This window comes from Passer domesticus, chromosome 20 (assembly GCF_036417665.1).
Source record: "Passer domesticus isolate bPasDom1 chromosome 20, bPasDom1.hap1, whole genome shotgun sequence".
Taxonomy (NCBI): domain Eukaryota; kingdom Metazoa; phylum Chordata; class Aves; order Passeriformes; family Passeridae; genus Passer; species Passer domesticus.
The window spans coordinates 7,019,898-7,035,475 of record NC_087493.1 but is presented as its reverse complement, the minus strand read 5'-3'; the positions used below and the strand labels follow the sequence as shown (position 1 = coordinate 7,035,475).

General features: G+C 47.6%; 1 long non-coding RNA gene across 1 annotated transcript; it reads left to right on the top strand.

Moving 5' to 3' along the window:
- The first annotated feature begins 481 nt into the window (after window positions 1-481).
- LOC135284444 (uncharacterized) lies at window positions 482-1,433 on the top strand. The gene is made up of 3 exons (XR_010349838.1): window positions 482-592; window positions 677-791; window positions 1,305-1,433. It is a non-coding gene; the product is annotated as an uncharacterized LOC135284444 (long non-coding RNA).
- Window positions 1,434-15,578: the final 14,145 nt, after the last annotated feature.

The window sequence follows — 15,578 nt, the reverse complement described above, 5'->3', positions numbered from 1 at the left end:
ACACAGACGTGTCTTCTGTGCAGCTCTGCTGCTCTTGGCTGCCACTGCTCTCCCAAGCTGCATCTCAAAGCTGTCCTACAGCACCAGCAAAAGCCTTGTCCTTCCTCACATGGGGAACCAGAACATGCTGAAACCTTTGAAAGCCTTTTCTTCAGTATGAAAATGTTTGGGAGATAAATTAGCAAGGAGAGAAGGCACTGCAGGTCACAAATGGTCTGTCCTGGGTGTAGGAAGGGTAAAACCTCCTTGAGAGTTAATTTCCACAGGAGACAGAGGTTTCTCAAAGCAGAGTGTGATTGAAGGTGCCCTGCAGGAGACACACACCATGTAAAGTTGGGTTAGGACTGGTGTTTAACTTTCATTATCTGCTGCATGAAGGTGAAATCCCCAGCTTGATTCTCAGCCACTGCCCCCCAATATCATTGTGTATCAGAGCTTGTGTTCCTCTGTCATAATTGAATATTGTGATTTGGCCAGCCAGAGAGCTCACATGCTCCTTTGGTCTCATTTTGTTCTGCAGATGAACAGATGCCCATAGGAGGTCATGCTAGTCTACCATGGATGTCCCTGTTAAACTTGAGTTACTCAAAAAGTCAGTCATCAGCTAAGTGATAAGCTATTGTGACTTCTTGGGGTTAGTTTTTTGTTTATTTTTCAGCTTGAGATGTGGCTATAGCTTCTCTCCCCAGGATGCACAAATAATTCCTGCAGTTATGAAGTGGGATCCCTCAGGACCTGTGTGAAGAGTGCTGCTGGCTCAGATCCCCCTATCACCTACTGAACAGACCCAGGTCAGATCCCTTCCTTCATCCACCTCCACCCAGGGTCAGGCTATGGCACTCAGGCCACATTTCACAGAATTTTGGTTCCTCTGTCCCTGAAAGGTCCCAGATACCTCTGAATCCAAGATCACAGCTACTAAAGGCTTATAGCTTAATATTTGTAGCAAATTCGTAAAAAAAAAAAAAACCAAAAAAACTTGCTGTAGCAACAATCCAGTTAAGCACTTGTTTTTATATTTTATATGAATGCAAGCCAGCAACTAATTTCATTTGCTGCTGTGGTGCAGAATTGAAAGGTAAATGATTCACCCTTAAAAAATACTTTTAAAATTATTTAGTAACTACTCTGACTACAGTATATATCTTATGGAGGGAGCCCAGAGTAAAAACTCAGTGACGTGCAGAGTCCTGGCTGGATGCAATTAGGAAGAGGGCAGCCCCATGACATGAAATCTGATGATACATTGAACTTCTGACCTATAGGAGAAATCTGATCGCCACCATCCACCTTCTTCATTTCAGCTCTGTTCAGGAAAACAAAAGTCTTCATTCAGCATTCCATTTTCTTCACCCTTCACCATTGGAAATTTTTTATATGAGCTGAATTAGCTATGCCAGACTTTGAGGTAAATGTCCTGAGTGGCTCAGTGATATCCATGGTGCATTTCTGTTTCTTTAGCCATTGTTGTGAAGCCTCATTCTGTTCTGATTGGACCCTACAGGAAAAAGTGAGGTGCTCCTGTGTCCAGCCTCACTGTGCTTTCAGCAGAATAAAATACTGGCTATAGTACTGAATTACTTTGTGTCTGAACTGGGAGCAGTCACTGGGTTTTGCCTACTTCAGCCGCATTCTCTGATCTGAAGTCACTAAATATTAACCCTGAAGTCCTTATTCAGGATCCCCAACATCCAAGACTAAGTTTGAGGCAGACACAGACTACAAGAGTTCAGTGACCATGCAGGGTTGGGGTGGAAGCACCCAGTAACCTGTGGTGTGTCACCACCATCGGGCTGACACATCTGCAGTGTGGTGCAGAGATAATGAGACCTTAAAAGACATGGCACCATGGCTGGATGGAGGCCAACAGTCCTTATCTGAGCTCCTGCTCAGCTTCAGGCACGTTGCTCTTTGCTCATCCACAGCTGAGCTCCCTGGGACCCAGGCATGCGTAAGAGGACAAGGGCTCTACCCACCCCTGCTCTGATAAGCTAAAAACAGAACGAAGGTCTAAGTCAACCACACTTGAGCGTGTGATAAAATTCTTTGCTAAACTGGGGCCTAAGTCAGTGTGCTTTTAGGGTGGAACTCAAATATCTGCTCTTGGAGGAGAAAGAACAGGCACAGAAATGGAGCCAAAGGTTCTCCTGGGGTGATGGGCTGGGGTGAGCAGCAAGAGCCAGAGCAAATGGGGAAACAGCCTGGTGCAGGAGGAGGGAGGATTGTTGTGACTGGCTGTGTGGCTATGGCTTGGGAGGAGGAACATTCCTCGTGGGAATGTTGCCAGGAGGATGAGGAAATTGCTTGCTTTTCCAAGTTGAAGCAAGTAATGAAAAAGGGGTGAGATCAAAGGTTATGTGCTGTGGGCAGTGTCACTGAGACACAGCAGGAGTGGTGATTTGGGTTGTGGGGTCCAAAGTAGCACACTGTGCTTCAGACCCTGAAAACTCTGAAAGAGTAAAGTTATAGAGATCTTCATCCCAGATAAATATCTGTGTAACCATTCAGGAGGTCTAGGGCAATGGCTTGTGTAGTTGAGGATAAAAATAACCCAGATCTAAGATACCAGCCCCAGATTTCATCCAAAGTTCTGGAGACCAAGTATTAGCTGAGTCCCTGGAGCTCAATACACCAAGCTGCTACTGCTGGACTTCCTCTCCTCTCTGTTTGTGCTTTCTTTAGGGCTTTTGGGCCACCTAGCCACCAAGAGCTCCTTGTTCTAAAACTGAAACTTCATCATGTAATAGGGGAGAGCTTCTGTCCTTCTGAAAGAATTTGTGCAAAAGGCGTAGAAGGACTAGAAAGAAATGGTTCAGGTTTTTGTCTCTTTTGGAAAATGAGTAAATTGCAATATGGGTGGAGGGGACCATAATTCCCCCAGAAAACACTTCAATACATCAGGAACTACACTCTGAAATTGTTAGAGCTGTGTGTGCAAGAACCCAGCTTCTCACAAAGACACTTCAGCTACAGCCAAAAAAATCTGTGAAAGAAAGAACCAACCAACCTCCCAAAAATGCATTCCCCCTAAGGGGAGTTTTGGGCACTGTGCTGGCTGACAAGAGGCTCAGAGCTGTGCAGAAAAACTGTTTCTGGAGATATTCCTACTACACAGAAGGAAAGAAGATTTCATGCCCAAAGGATCTCCTTGATTACATCTCCATTTCGTAGGCACCATCTACAACTGGTTAGAGCCTAAAAATAGCAATTTCTTCTGCTCAGAAGAGACAGAAGCCTCTTTTCTCTTCTTATACCAGAAAAAAAAATTGCTTTGAACTGACTCTTCTAGATAAATAGCACTTAGAAGTAAGAGTAGTGCTCATGATGAATCTCATGTAGGGATTTGCAGTAGTTTTTCATGCCACAGATCACAAATTAATTAAGAAAATCTTGTCTCTTGGAAACTCTTCTATTCACAGTTGCATCAAGTCACTGTAGCAGCAACTTGCATGGAAAAATAACATTAGGGATATTTTTATTTTTAGCTGTCTTAATGAAATATAGCAGATGGAAATGAAGAGGAGAAGCCCATCCTATGTGACTAGCCATCTGTCTGGGGATCAGCAACAAGTGTTTCATGGATCACAGCTAGAAAATTAGTAGGTAATTAACGTCAGTCTTCAAGCTACCCTACAATTCTTCACACTCATTATTCTACTCCATGGAGTGACTTTCAAATGCCACCCAAAGCTGTGAGAGATGTGCTGGTATCACCACCCCTGGCTTTAGAGCACTGAACCTTGGGCTGAACACCAGCAGTTCCTCCCATCCTGCCCACCCTCTCACACAGAGCTGACAGTGGCCACATAAAACCCACACTCCCAAGATCCCAAGGACTGTTCCAGTCATTTGCCCTTTCCTAAATTTGCCTTTAAGATGCTCCTGTCCCACCCTCAGTCCTCCAGCACTCCAAGCACTGGGATTTGTGCTGGGCATGCCATGGAAACCAGGTTACCAACAGGAGCACAGGGTAAAAGAGTTTTACACAAAACTAATTTTTTGTGTTGGGTTTGTTTCTTGCATATGGCTTTTCCAAGTCCATTGAGTAGCTGGTCTGGAATCTCACCCTCCAAACCCCCTCCAATACCTTCCACACACTGCTCTGCTGGCAGAAGCCTGCCTTCTTTAATGACATCCTGAGCACTGCTAAAGGTCAGGCAGCCTGAGCTTTTGGAGATGAGATACTTGATCAGTGTTGTCATTGTTACACCCTCTTGGTGCCCACACATGCTGCATTACATCTCTGGGTTGCTCTCCCCTCCCTTTCTTGAAAAATCAATGCCTTCTCGCAAGAAAGGTTTTGTATTTCACCATTAGAGAGTAATGACTGTTCTTCTTTGGTAACAGGATATTGTTATCAGGCTGTTTTAACTTTGTTTATTACCCCCATTCCTCCAGCTGCTACAATTCACTTGATACAGGTTTGGTTATTTTTATGCTTTGATTTAAGAACAGTGTGCTCCAAGGCTGCACAAGAAATGCCCAAGGAGTGGAGTCAAGGGAGTCATCAGCTTATTTACTGGACTGAGCTGAGCCCAACACAATGCCTTAGGAAATAACCTCTCTTCCTGGAAATCCATGGATAACTGTTAAACTCTACTGTGTGGCATCAACATAATTAATCTTCACAAAACCCTGGGCATGCAACATCTGAACATGATGTAGCAGGTGGAAATTTTGTTATTCTTCATGCAGGGAAAGTGGCCCCACTTACAGAGCTTAAATCTAGGGAATCTCTTTGTAGACCTACTTGAGTTTTGGCTGTGTCTATTACATTTATGGCCCTTTTTTTCTCCCCCCTTCTGAATGAGTAAGCAATCACAGTTTGCTGTCAAATGCCAAATATTTGCAAACATGTTTCAGTCTGCCCTTTGCAAGCTTGAAGGTAGATTTATAAGTCATGGAAGGGGCTCTGCATCAATGCCTTCATCATCTCCCCCCCTCTTCTTTCCAGTCCATCTCAGAAGGGATGAAGGAATCAGGGCTGGGATGGGGTTGGGATGTCAGTAGAGGGATGCCACCAATCAGCCTCTCTCTTCCCACTTCCCTCTGAAAAAGGAGAAACCTTACCTGTGAGGAAATCATTGATACACATCCCAGCTGATCCCAGCTGGGCTCACCTACTGAGGTGTAAATTGGAGCAGATGTGGGGGTTGAGGGTGTGCTGCCTTTCCAGGTGAGCCATTATCCCAGAGCCATGTCCCCTGTGGGATGCTGCAGCTCACCCTCGTGTGCTCCTGGCTGGTGGGACAAGTGAGTGGGGTGGCTTTGATAGGGTTGATCTGCCTAAAAACTGGGAATTGTAGAGCTTCCCCTCTCCATAAAGACACCTTGAGGATAATCCAGTTAACACACAAAGGGTTGCTGGAGAACTGCAAGGGGAAAGCTTATGAGACATAAAATGCCAATTGATTTTTAATGAAAAAAAGATCAAGAGATTGTCTTGAAAACAAACACAGACGCCATGTCATGTGCTTCTGGGCATCCTTTGCTGTGGCCTAGTTTCTGTTTCATTTGCCTGGGCACATCTGGGCATGCACATCTGGAAGGGAGATGGAGCTTCTTCTGCTTTTTTACTGCCTGGAAGCTGAACAGACTTGGAGCAAGTGTGCAGAAGTACTGCTGCCCAGAGAAAGGTGATCCCCACTTTGCTGCACTCTTAGCTACACTGTAATGTACAGCCAGAAGATACTGGTACTTTACACAAATACACAAATTAAGGTTGTAAAGACGGAAGGGTTGTTCCAGATGTCTCCCCCATTTCTTCTTCTAGAGTTTTGAGCAGCCAGAAGGTTGCCCAGAGACCAAGACAAAGGGAATTTCTTCATGAGCTTTACCTAAGCCAAATTCCCCAACAGTGAACCCGAAAGTTATTTTGGAAAAGCTCTTGGCCTTTGCTATGGTTTCTGTTTCAACCCCAGGAGCAAGGCTGAGCCTTTTGCAAGGCAGGCAGTTTCCTCTTCCCAGGAAGGCTCCAACAAGGAAGCCAAACTAAGGCCTGGCCACAAATCCTGTCCATGTGGTGCAGTCACCACACCAGGGCAAAAGCCTGAATCCTGGTTTGAAGCTATCTGGGGATTTGGGCAGGCACACCCCTGGGGCTCTGTGCTGTGCACACCCTCAATTTTCCTCCCAAGGACCATGAGAATCCTTTGCCAGGTCTTACTCTACCTTCTTTTTTCCCACCCATTCTGGCCTGTTGTCAGTACTTGTAGCAGCAGAGAGCACAGAGCTCATTTCAAAATCCTCCTCTGCTCTCATGGCTGAATTAACTTCTGTTACAATCCAGTTTAAATACAGAAGAGCAGAGGCAACAAAGCCTCTGTGAATAAAACGGATCAAACCCAGAAAGGTTCAAAATATACCCAAAAAACATGATTAAAACCAAACAAGGTTAGTGCTAAAAATTGGATACATTTAGTTTAACGGTAGAAGAGGCATAGGGAAAAAAAGAGAAAATAAATAAAGAAGGAATTGTGTGTGGTGTGGTGTGGCAAAGTGCAGCATGGAGCAGTGTGGCTGTGCTGGCAGCAGGGGACCCTCACCACCCAGAAGCCCAGATGGAGGGGAGCAAGGGACATCTTGGGACCCCCAGAAGGGTGAATATGTTTCTACCTAACCCCTGTCCCCCCAGCCCCCACACACACTTCTTTCTTTTCTCTTTCTCTTTGCCTCTTTTAATATTAAACAAAATTTATCAAATTTTGGCACCAACATCTAACCTCGTTTGGTTTTAATCTTTTCTCTTGGGTATATTTCAAACCTTTCTTGGATTGATTTGCTGTATTCACAGAGACTTTGTTTCCTGTGCTCTTCTGTGTTTAAACTGGATCCTAACAACCTCCCAGCTATCCAGGAACTGGCAGCCACGCCTGGTGTCTCCAGGGGCTCAATGACACACGACACAACCATCCTCCCTCTGCACACTGCCATCCCACACAGAGGAACCCAGGCCTTTTCAGGATGTATTTAACCTGCAGCTCTATCTCCTGTAGGGATAGGGCTGTGATTTTTCAAATGACACCACTGGGAATTTGTTGCTCAATTCCAACTGTGTTTCAGGGGATTTGGCAAATAACTCACAGCCTTTTTTAAGGCTCTCACACAAAATGAAGATGAATTTGCAGGCTGTCCACAGAGGCAGACTGCTGGTTCATTATAGCACCAGTTAAATGTTATTTATCTCATTCATTGTCTCATTCTAGTTATTCATTTCCCCCAGAAACCCAAAGAGTTGGACACGTGAGATGGCTGGACAAAGTTCTTCTTTCAACTGTCATTCTCCTTTTAGGAATCATACCTATAAATATTTTTTCCTGGAGAGTCATAAGGCTCCAGCCAGGGAAAACAACTGCTTATTACAGGAGCTCAGATCCAAAGTTTGCCACTGTTCATGGGGAGCTGGATCCAATGTTTTGGTTTGGCTGATGGTAAAGAAAGGTGAGCAAAGGTGAGTAAATCAGATCTGAACCACTCCCAGTGTCCATTGCCAGGGACTGGGCTGCTTTCAGTTCATCTTCAGAGAAGCCCATGGCCTGAGCTGCAAAATCAATTCTGGAGCACCAGAAGGGTTTGAGTAAAAGTACATTGCTGATACTCACACTAAATAAATACATGAAGCAAGACCTGCAGTGGTGAAGAAAGCTGCACTTAAGTGGTGACATTGAATTGCTGAGCTGCACCCTTGGGATTTGTGTCCTGGGCTTGCAGAGGGGCTGCTCCCCGAGCAGGCAGCCAGCACCACTCGGGCTCCTTGGAAAGCTGCGAGTGTTCCTGGGCTGCAACAGCCCAAAGGGCTCTGGCCCTGCTCTGGGTGATGAACAACACAGCTGCCGGGGCGCTGAGAGGGCACAGAGGGCTCGAATGGTGCCATTTGAGCTGAGGAATCCCAGCCCAGGCTCTGGCAAGCCCCGGCAGGATGGCTCTGAGGCAGGAAAAGGAGCTGGGCTGCAGGAGGTGACCCGGCGCCTTGGGCGGAATGCTCGGCAGGGACAGCACAGCTGACCCCCCTTCCCAACCAAATCCTCCCCTGATTCCTCATCTCACTGCTCAACACAAACACAAACTGCCCTTTGCAGCTGAAGGAAAAGGGCAACCAGAGCTCTTGCCTCTGTCGATGCCATCTCCCGTTCCAGTGTTGGGAGTTCAAGATTCCCCGGCATTTTTCGAAGCCTGAAGGCTGCTGGAATGCAAATGCTTCCCTGCCTTTACCTTTTAAATATAGTGTTTGAGGACTGTTTTCATTGCAGCAATGGTAAGAAACTACGAACAAAAAAAAAAAAAACCACAAGGCAACCCTCAGATTTTTACTCACAAATGGAAGGAGGCAGATATAGAAAAGTGACTACAAGCCCTTGCCCAAGATAAATTACAGAGCAAAAAACTCCATCCTACTCTTCAGCACTGAAGGTCTCTTCTCCAGTAAAGCATACCTCCTGAGCTGGGGTGTTTCCCAAATGAAAACAAGTTTCAGAGCCACGGCTTTGGATGCCATTTCAGTGGGCACATGCATGAATGCTCTTCTGAACCTCTGCCTCCCTAATTACCCCACAGCTAAATACCTGGCAGCTGCTGGAGCTGACAGCACTGGGGATCCTTATGGAACAGATCCTCCATATGATCCTTCCCCCCTTGAAAATGAAAATATAACCAAGGCAGTTCCTGCTGGTGTTGGTTTTATCTGCCCTTGATAAAACATCACCTTCAGTTTCCAAATGTGCTGCCCTCTTTCTTAGGACCAGGATGATCACTAGGCTTATTGGGCTAGAGGAGCAGGAAGTCCAGGCTCTTATCCTTCTGCCTCAATATCTGGGAATTTTATTCCATCGTCTATTCTAGCCACACATTAAATAACAGAGGTGGCACATGAAAAAGGGAATAAAAGCAATATCCTTATCCAAGTACCCTGTGCCTAGTGAGGCACCTGGTGTGCCAGGTACTCTGCTGGCTGCTTGGGGTTTGGCTGCTGTTCTTCTGGAGCTGGGGGTGCAGTGGGTGCCCTCGGTCACCCACCCCATCCTGGGTGACAGGCCTGAGCAGCAGTGCCTGCTGCCTGTCAGGACATGCATTTTGATCTTACTCATGGCTCAAAAATAGCCAACCTGCTTTACTTTCACATCCGCTCCAGCAGCATGCAGTTAGGTAGGCTTTGCTTCAGCCTCAAAGGGCTGGAGACCAGCCCAGGTCTGAAAGGTTTCAGGGAAAAAACTGTTATGGGGTGAGAGAAAATAATCCAGGAGAACCTTGCTGCTGCTTCCAGCTGCAGCTCAGGCGTGATCCATCATGAACAAAACCCTTTCCTCCTAATTTTTTGTCCAGCCCATGAGCCAGGTTGAAGGTGTGGAGACACGTGGAGTCAGTGCTCTCCACAGCAGAGCTCCAGATCATCTCACCCTCCTGTCTGGGCCTGGTTTTCTTGCAGAGATTACGTGTTCAGGAGCATGGGGACATTGTTATTGGCAATCCTCAGCATGCCTTGCCCAGGGGTCTGATGAACCTCCTCACACTGACTGAATGCACACAGAAAGACCTTGCTACTGCCACCCAAATTAGTAAGCAGGGAAGGCAGTGTGTGTATTAAATAATACTTAGCAGTACAAAGGATTAATTGCCCTGTTCATGTAAGGGAAAGAAAAAAAAAATAGAGAAAAAGGAGCTTTTTAAAAGCTTAAATTTGGGGCCCATTACTTTGCTGAGCAGCTGGGCCTCCCACACTGTCTGGTTTGAAGTGAATCTCTCACACAGGGACTCTGTGTGCTCAGAGCCCCCAGTATCCACAGGCAGATATGTGTGTTTGTGTGTGTGTGTGTGTGTGTGTGTGTGTGTGTGTGTGTGTGTGTGAGTGGTACACACCATCAGCTCACAGCTTCCAGCTAACTGGCAGAAATAGCCTGCTAGTTAAGGAGAATCCCATGGTCCTGCCTGATGTCCATCCCAGGACTGCAGCCATCCACTGTTTGCCACTAAAATCTAAGTCCACAAAGGCCCATGGAAGCATCCAGCTGGTAACACCTCACACCAAAGCCCTAGGCTTGGGCTCAGCCCTGGCTACAGGAGAAACCAGCAGCAGGAGGGATACAGCAGAAAAACAGCACTAAATAAACCCAATCTTAGCACCAAGGTTGACACGAAAAGCCATAAAACCCTGCAACAATAAAAAAGAAAAAATGCATGGAAAAAACAAAGTTCAGATGCTGACGTGAAGGTGGTTGGTTCAGAACAGGCTGCCTAAAATTCTCTCTCCTGCAGCCTGTGACATGTCCTGTCCTAGCAGGATTATGGCTTGCACACGTCAGCTTGTATTCATAGCCCTAAAGTTGTACATTCCACAAATGACAGCAAGACCTGAGATGCTGCTTCCCCCTGCCCCTGCCCACCCCTGTTGCTGTTTCAGCTGCCTGTTTCATCCATCATCATCCCATCCCCAGCTCCACCTCAGCATATGCTGCAGGACAAGAAATATAATTCAGCCCAGAAGATTCACTGTGAGGTAACCAGCTGTCTTGCACCTCATGAGCCATGTTTCCCATGTCTCAATTAGCAGAGGGAAAGTGGCAGCACTGATGGTGGAGGTCTGGAAGCCCCTGCAAAACAAAGTGGGTTCACACTGACACAGAGGAGCATTGTCTCCAGGAGCACAGCCTGCAAAGGCTCCTGAAGTGCTGCTATGGACTTGGAGAGGAATCAGCTCCTGGTGCTCTTCACCTGCTCACATCCTGATTGCCTGCACACATGATTAAGCTGTGACTTTCCCTTGTTTTGCTTTAGGGCTGCAGGGTTGGTTTGTTATGGTCAGATGAACAAATACAGGCTGTGAGTCAGTGCTGCCACTTCTGGGTGCTGGCTGGGGATGTGGTGGTGGCAGTGACACCATACTGGAACAATGCAGGCACAGGAGCTGCACACACAAGTCAGGATTAGCTGAGTGCCTACAGCACAGACATCCACCAAGACTCTGTGACAATGGCATTTCCTGATTGTGCTTTACAAGAAATTGTAAAGCATTTTAACAAGGAAATGCCTTGTTATTCCATAAAAAAACAGGATAGAACACCCCAGCCTGTCAGCCAGGGCCCAGACTCACAGCCCAACAGTCCACACAGGTCAGCAAGGCTGGTTTAGTTCTCTCCAAAACCCCTTTACTTCTCTGCCAAAAGCTTAAATCCCTCTGATGGCCCTCAGGTGAACTCTTGGCCTGCAGAGAGGAAGGGATTACACAGAGGGGATGGAGTGATGCTGGTAAACCAGCAAGCAGCAGCTGGGAGAAGCAGCACTGATGGGAGAAAGCCTGACACTGTCTGGGTCACTGCTCCAGGGGAGGGTTTCCCTATGGAGGCCCATGCTGTGTGCCCACACTCCAGGGAACTGTGTGTGGCTATTTCTGTCCCCTGTAGCAGCCGGGAGCCCCGGGGTGTTCCTCTTCCAGCCCTGAGTTTCCCCCAGGGCCAGGTTTCCTCCTTCTGTCCCATCCAGCTCGCTGGGCCCCTGCCAGAGGCCCTGGTGCCAAGGGAGGGTGACACAACTGCCATCTCCCTGAATGGAGCTGAGAGGCACAGGAGAGGGACTCGCAGTTATCTGACCCGTGTGCCTGTCACCCTGCTGCTCCCTCACCTCTGGGTCACCCCACTGTGCTGGGAGGACCACCTTGGTGTGGGATTGCAGCAGGGATGTGTCTCACCTTGCTGAGACCTCACTAAGCTCACACCTCAAAACAAACCACAAAACAAGACCCCCCAACCAACACAACAGCCCATTTCTGTATTCTCAGCTGTGTTTGGAAACAGCTGAGACAGACCCACCATGGGCTGGGTTTCCACCAGGTCCTGCCCAGGGATGGGGCTTTGATTTGGGGCTGCAGACCTGGCTGGGTGTCAGGACAAGGAAAACTGAGCCTGTTCCCCCACACCAGCAGGTCCTGTCGCCTCAGAGCATCTCACTGTGCCGCCTGCAGACAAAAATACTTCCCCAGCTGCCGCCCACCTCGTGCTGGAGACGAGTTTTGGAAACAGCAAATAAGAAACTGAAAATAAAATGCTGAAAAGAGAGAGTTACAGGACTCATAGCAGAAGTGAGAGCGATAACAACAGTGGTGCTACAATCCACCAGAGCTATAGGACATAATTAAGCACTTGAGTGTTTTTGGGTACCAAGCAAGTGCCTCTCCAGCAACAGGAAACTCACAGAGGTTTAACAGGAGAGACAGTGTGTCCTGGGCTGCCAGCACGGGCTGGGCTCCCAGCCAGAGACTGCCAAAGTAGAGGATGCATGGACAGTGCTCTGAGGGGCTAATGCCAGGGCATTGCCCCTCTGCTCTGCCTTGGGCTCCACCACACTCCTTTCACCCCAGCCATGGAGATGTGGGGTTTTCCAGGGGATGAAATAGCCACTCCTGCTGGGAGAGTAAAGGCAGAGGGGAGCTGGAAAGCATGGCCACCCCATTTCCCCAGGAAAAGGGGTTTTTGTGCCAGTAAACTTCACAAGGGGATAAGCAAGAGTGGCCCTTCAGGTTTGGTTCCTGCTGCTGTGCCCATCCCAATGCCGGTGGCTCCAGTGCCTGGCCGAGTGCCCACATCATGGTCAGCTAAAAGATGCTTCTCAAGTCAATTTATGCTGCTCTTTAAATTCTGTATGGAATATCATGCATGAGATTGAGTGGAAAATGTCTTTAACTCCTCTAGAAGCAGGATTATTTAACTGAGCTACTGTTCCCTAGAAACTTTTGACTCAGTATTACAACATTAATACAGGAGAAATTAATACCACAACAGCCCTTGGCTAATCTGTTTTCTCTTCTGAGACCTGGAAAGCTCAGACTGGAATAAGGAAATTTAAAACCAGTTCAGCTCTAAGAATGAGTGGTAGTTAAAACCAGCATGAAATAGGCGAGGATTTTGAAAACAAATGCATGGTTTAATCAAACATGATCCTAAAAGAAGTTAAAGCAGCTACAACCCAGGAGCACAGCACTGTGCCTAGGAGAGGAGACTGATGTGGCCATGGCTAAGGGGGCCAGCCCCGAGGGTATCCCATGCACCTGCAGCTGCACAGCTAGACTGGGCTTGAGTCAGAAGAGCTTGAAAGTCATAATTTTATTTTCTCTCATCCTCCCTATTTTTGGCTTCAGATTCTCGGGTGTCTCCTGCCTACTCCCCAAATATGTGACAAGGAGTAGGTTTGAGATAGTAACAATATTAAAATGAGTCAAAGCACAGATTGAGCTGAAAGTTAGCACAAATGCAGGATAAAAAACCTCTCAGCAAAAAATAAAGAGTCAGGTAGGCAGATGATCCTCAGGAAAAGACTGGGGAGCAAGGGAGTACTGCAGGGGTCCCCAGTGCCACATGGTTGAGGAAATCTCACAGGGAGGTCATGCTTCAGACACACCCTGCTCAGCACTGCACAGGCTGGACCAAGGAGGCAAAATCCAGAGTGGAATGGGAGTGATCCCAAAATACAGGCTATGAGGAGAGAGAGGGAGACAGCCAGCAAATAAACAAACTCCAAGGTATTAAAGGCCAATAAGATCTTGCACCCTCCACAGCCACAAAATCTGCAGAAATAAAGATGCTGAATACTGACACCATTTAAAGGGAGGGCACAATATTGTGTCACCATATGGTGATGTGCCACTGGCAAGACAGTACACACACACCTGGCAGTGCCTTATTTTTTGTTTATGCCCATGTTTCCTTTGGGGATATCTCCTGGCTTCCTGCAGGGTACATCTTCATGGGATGGGGAGCTTTCTCCAGCAAAGAATTTATGCAAAGAAATTATTAGCTGGCTTATTCCAATCACAAAGTATTTTTACACTTTTAACCAGAAGCTATAAAAATCCAGGAAATGTGGATTTATCATGGTTAAACACCAGCCCAAAGCTACACTGAGCAGTAAGAAGCACAGTCTAGCTTGGTATCATGCAATCCAGCTGCTCAAGGCACAGAGAGCCCAGCAAAGTCTGCTTGAACCATGAGGAACATGGAAACTGCCACTTCATCAGCAGACAAAGCCCTGCCAGTGCTGCCTCCTTCTGAAAACTCTCCTTATGACCTATTCACACTTCCTTCACTTTCTGATTTCTGAGTTCAGATCACACCTCACACTGCTTGCAAAACCCAGCTCACAAAACAAGAACAGTTCAACACCCAAGTGCTGCTGCTGTCAGCCCAGAACACTGTTGGTGGCTCAGCAGAGCTTTGCTAAAGTCTCTTCATCCCTCCAAAAAATCTCCTGCATGCTTCCTTTTGAAGGTTTCTGACCCATTTGTGTGATTTCCAGGCTGAGTGAAGTGATGAACCCTTTATGCTGCCCCTTTATCCACTGTCAAGAGGACAAGAGGAACTCCTGCACCTCTTGCCCTTCTGATGGACCAGGCCATTTGAGAACAAGACCATTTCAGGCCATTTTGCAGGCATTTCAGAGACTCTGACCAGCAGAGCCATGGGCTTCCTGCAAACCAGGATGGCAGCTGAGCCTGGGCTGGAAGGGGGTGGAGAGCTGCAGTTCCCAGGATGAGCACCCCCACAGTGACCATGGTGCAAACCCCAGCTCAGCCTGTGCCCAGAGCTGCACACCCAGCTCTCTGCTCACAGCTCGCTGCAGCTCAGCCACAGCTTTGGCCCAGAGGTGACATCTGGGGCTTTATTGCAGATGCAGGTTGCTATGGTGAAATGACTTTCTGAGCACCCTGTAAAGTTCAGAGAAGGATTAAAAATGCTTGCAAAAGCCAGTCATTGATTTGCTGTGCCCAGCTGATGGCAGGTTGTCACCCAGAAAGCAGCAGAGCATTTTCCTCACCCCCTTTGCATAAAACCTTTATTCTGTTCAGTGCTGGTACTGCCAGCCAGATGGTGCTGGGATGTTCCTGGTGCCTTCCTTCCCTCTGGAAATGTCCTTCCTCATTTTCTCATCCCACATGTGGAAATCTGCACACCCCTGAGCAAGGCAAGGATGGGTACCTTGTGTCTGGTGCTGAGTTTGCAATGCCAAGGTGGGGGGAGCTGATCCTGCACCCCCCAAAGCTCTGAGCTTGGACCTGGCTGAGCTTCCATCCTTCCTCCCTCCTTCTTTCTCAGGAGGAATGAGACACAAGCACATCTGCACAGGGCAGAAGAGCTTTTTTAGCTGCTGAGCACCCACGCAGTGTTTATTTGCCAGTGAGTCAACTGGACTGTAATGGGTTTGTGGATGCTGCACAATTCACCTCTCTCTTATCTCAGGGATTTTCATTAACTTTCGGGCAATTTTGACAAGGATTGAATTTTCCCCACCCACACACACACAGCCTGCTGTTCTCTCATTGAACACATCAATTAGCAGCCAAGAGTCCTCAGCACTTTTTCTCCCCTGGATTCAGCCTCCCCCCATCAGCCTGCAACATTTCCTTGTGCCATTACCCACCCCAAACCAGGTCTGGTCTGAACAGACTGAAACCCTTCACAGCTGATCCACGTGCTGCTCATCCCACAGAGATCTCTGTGCCATTCCAGGAGCAGAATCCAAACACCCCAAGCAAGGACAGAGCCATGTGTGGCACCTGCAACCCTGCAACAGCATCTGCCAGGAGCACCTATGCAGTG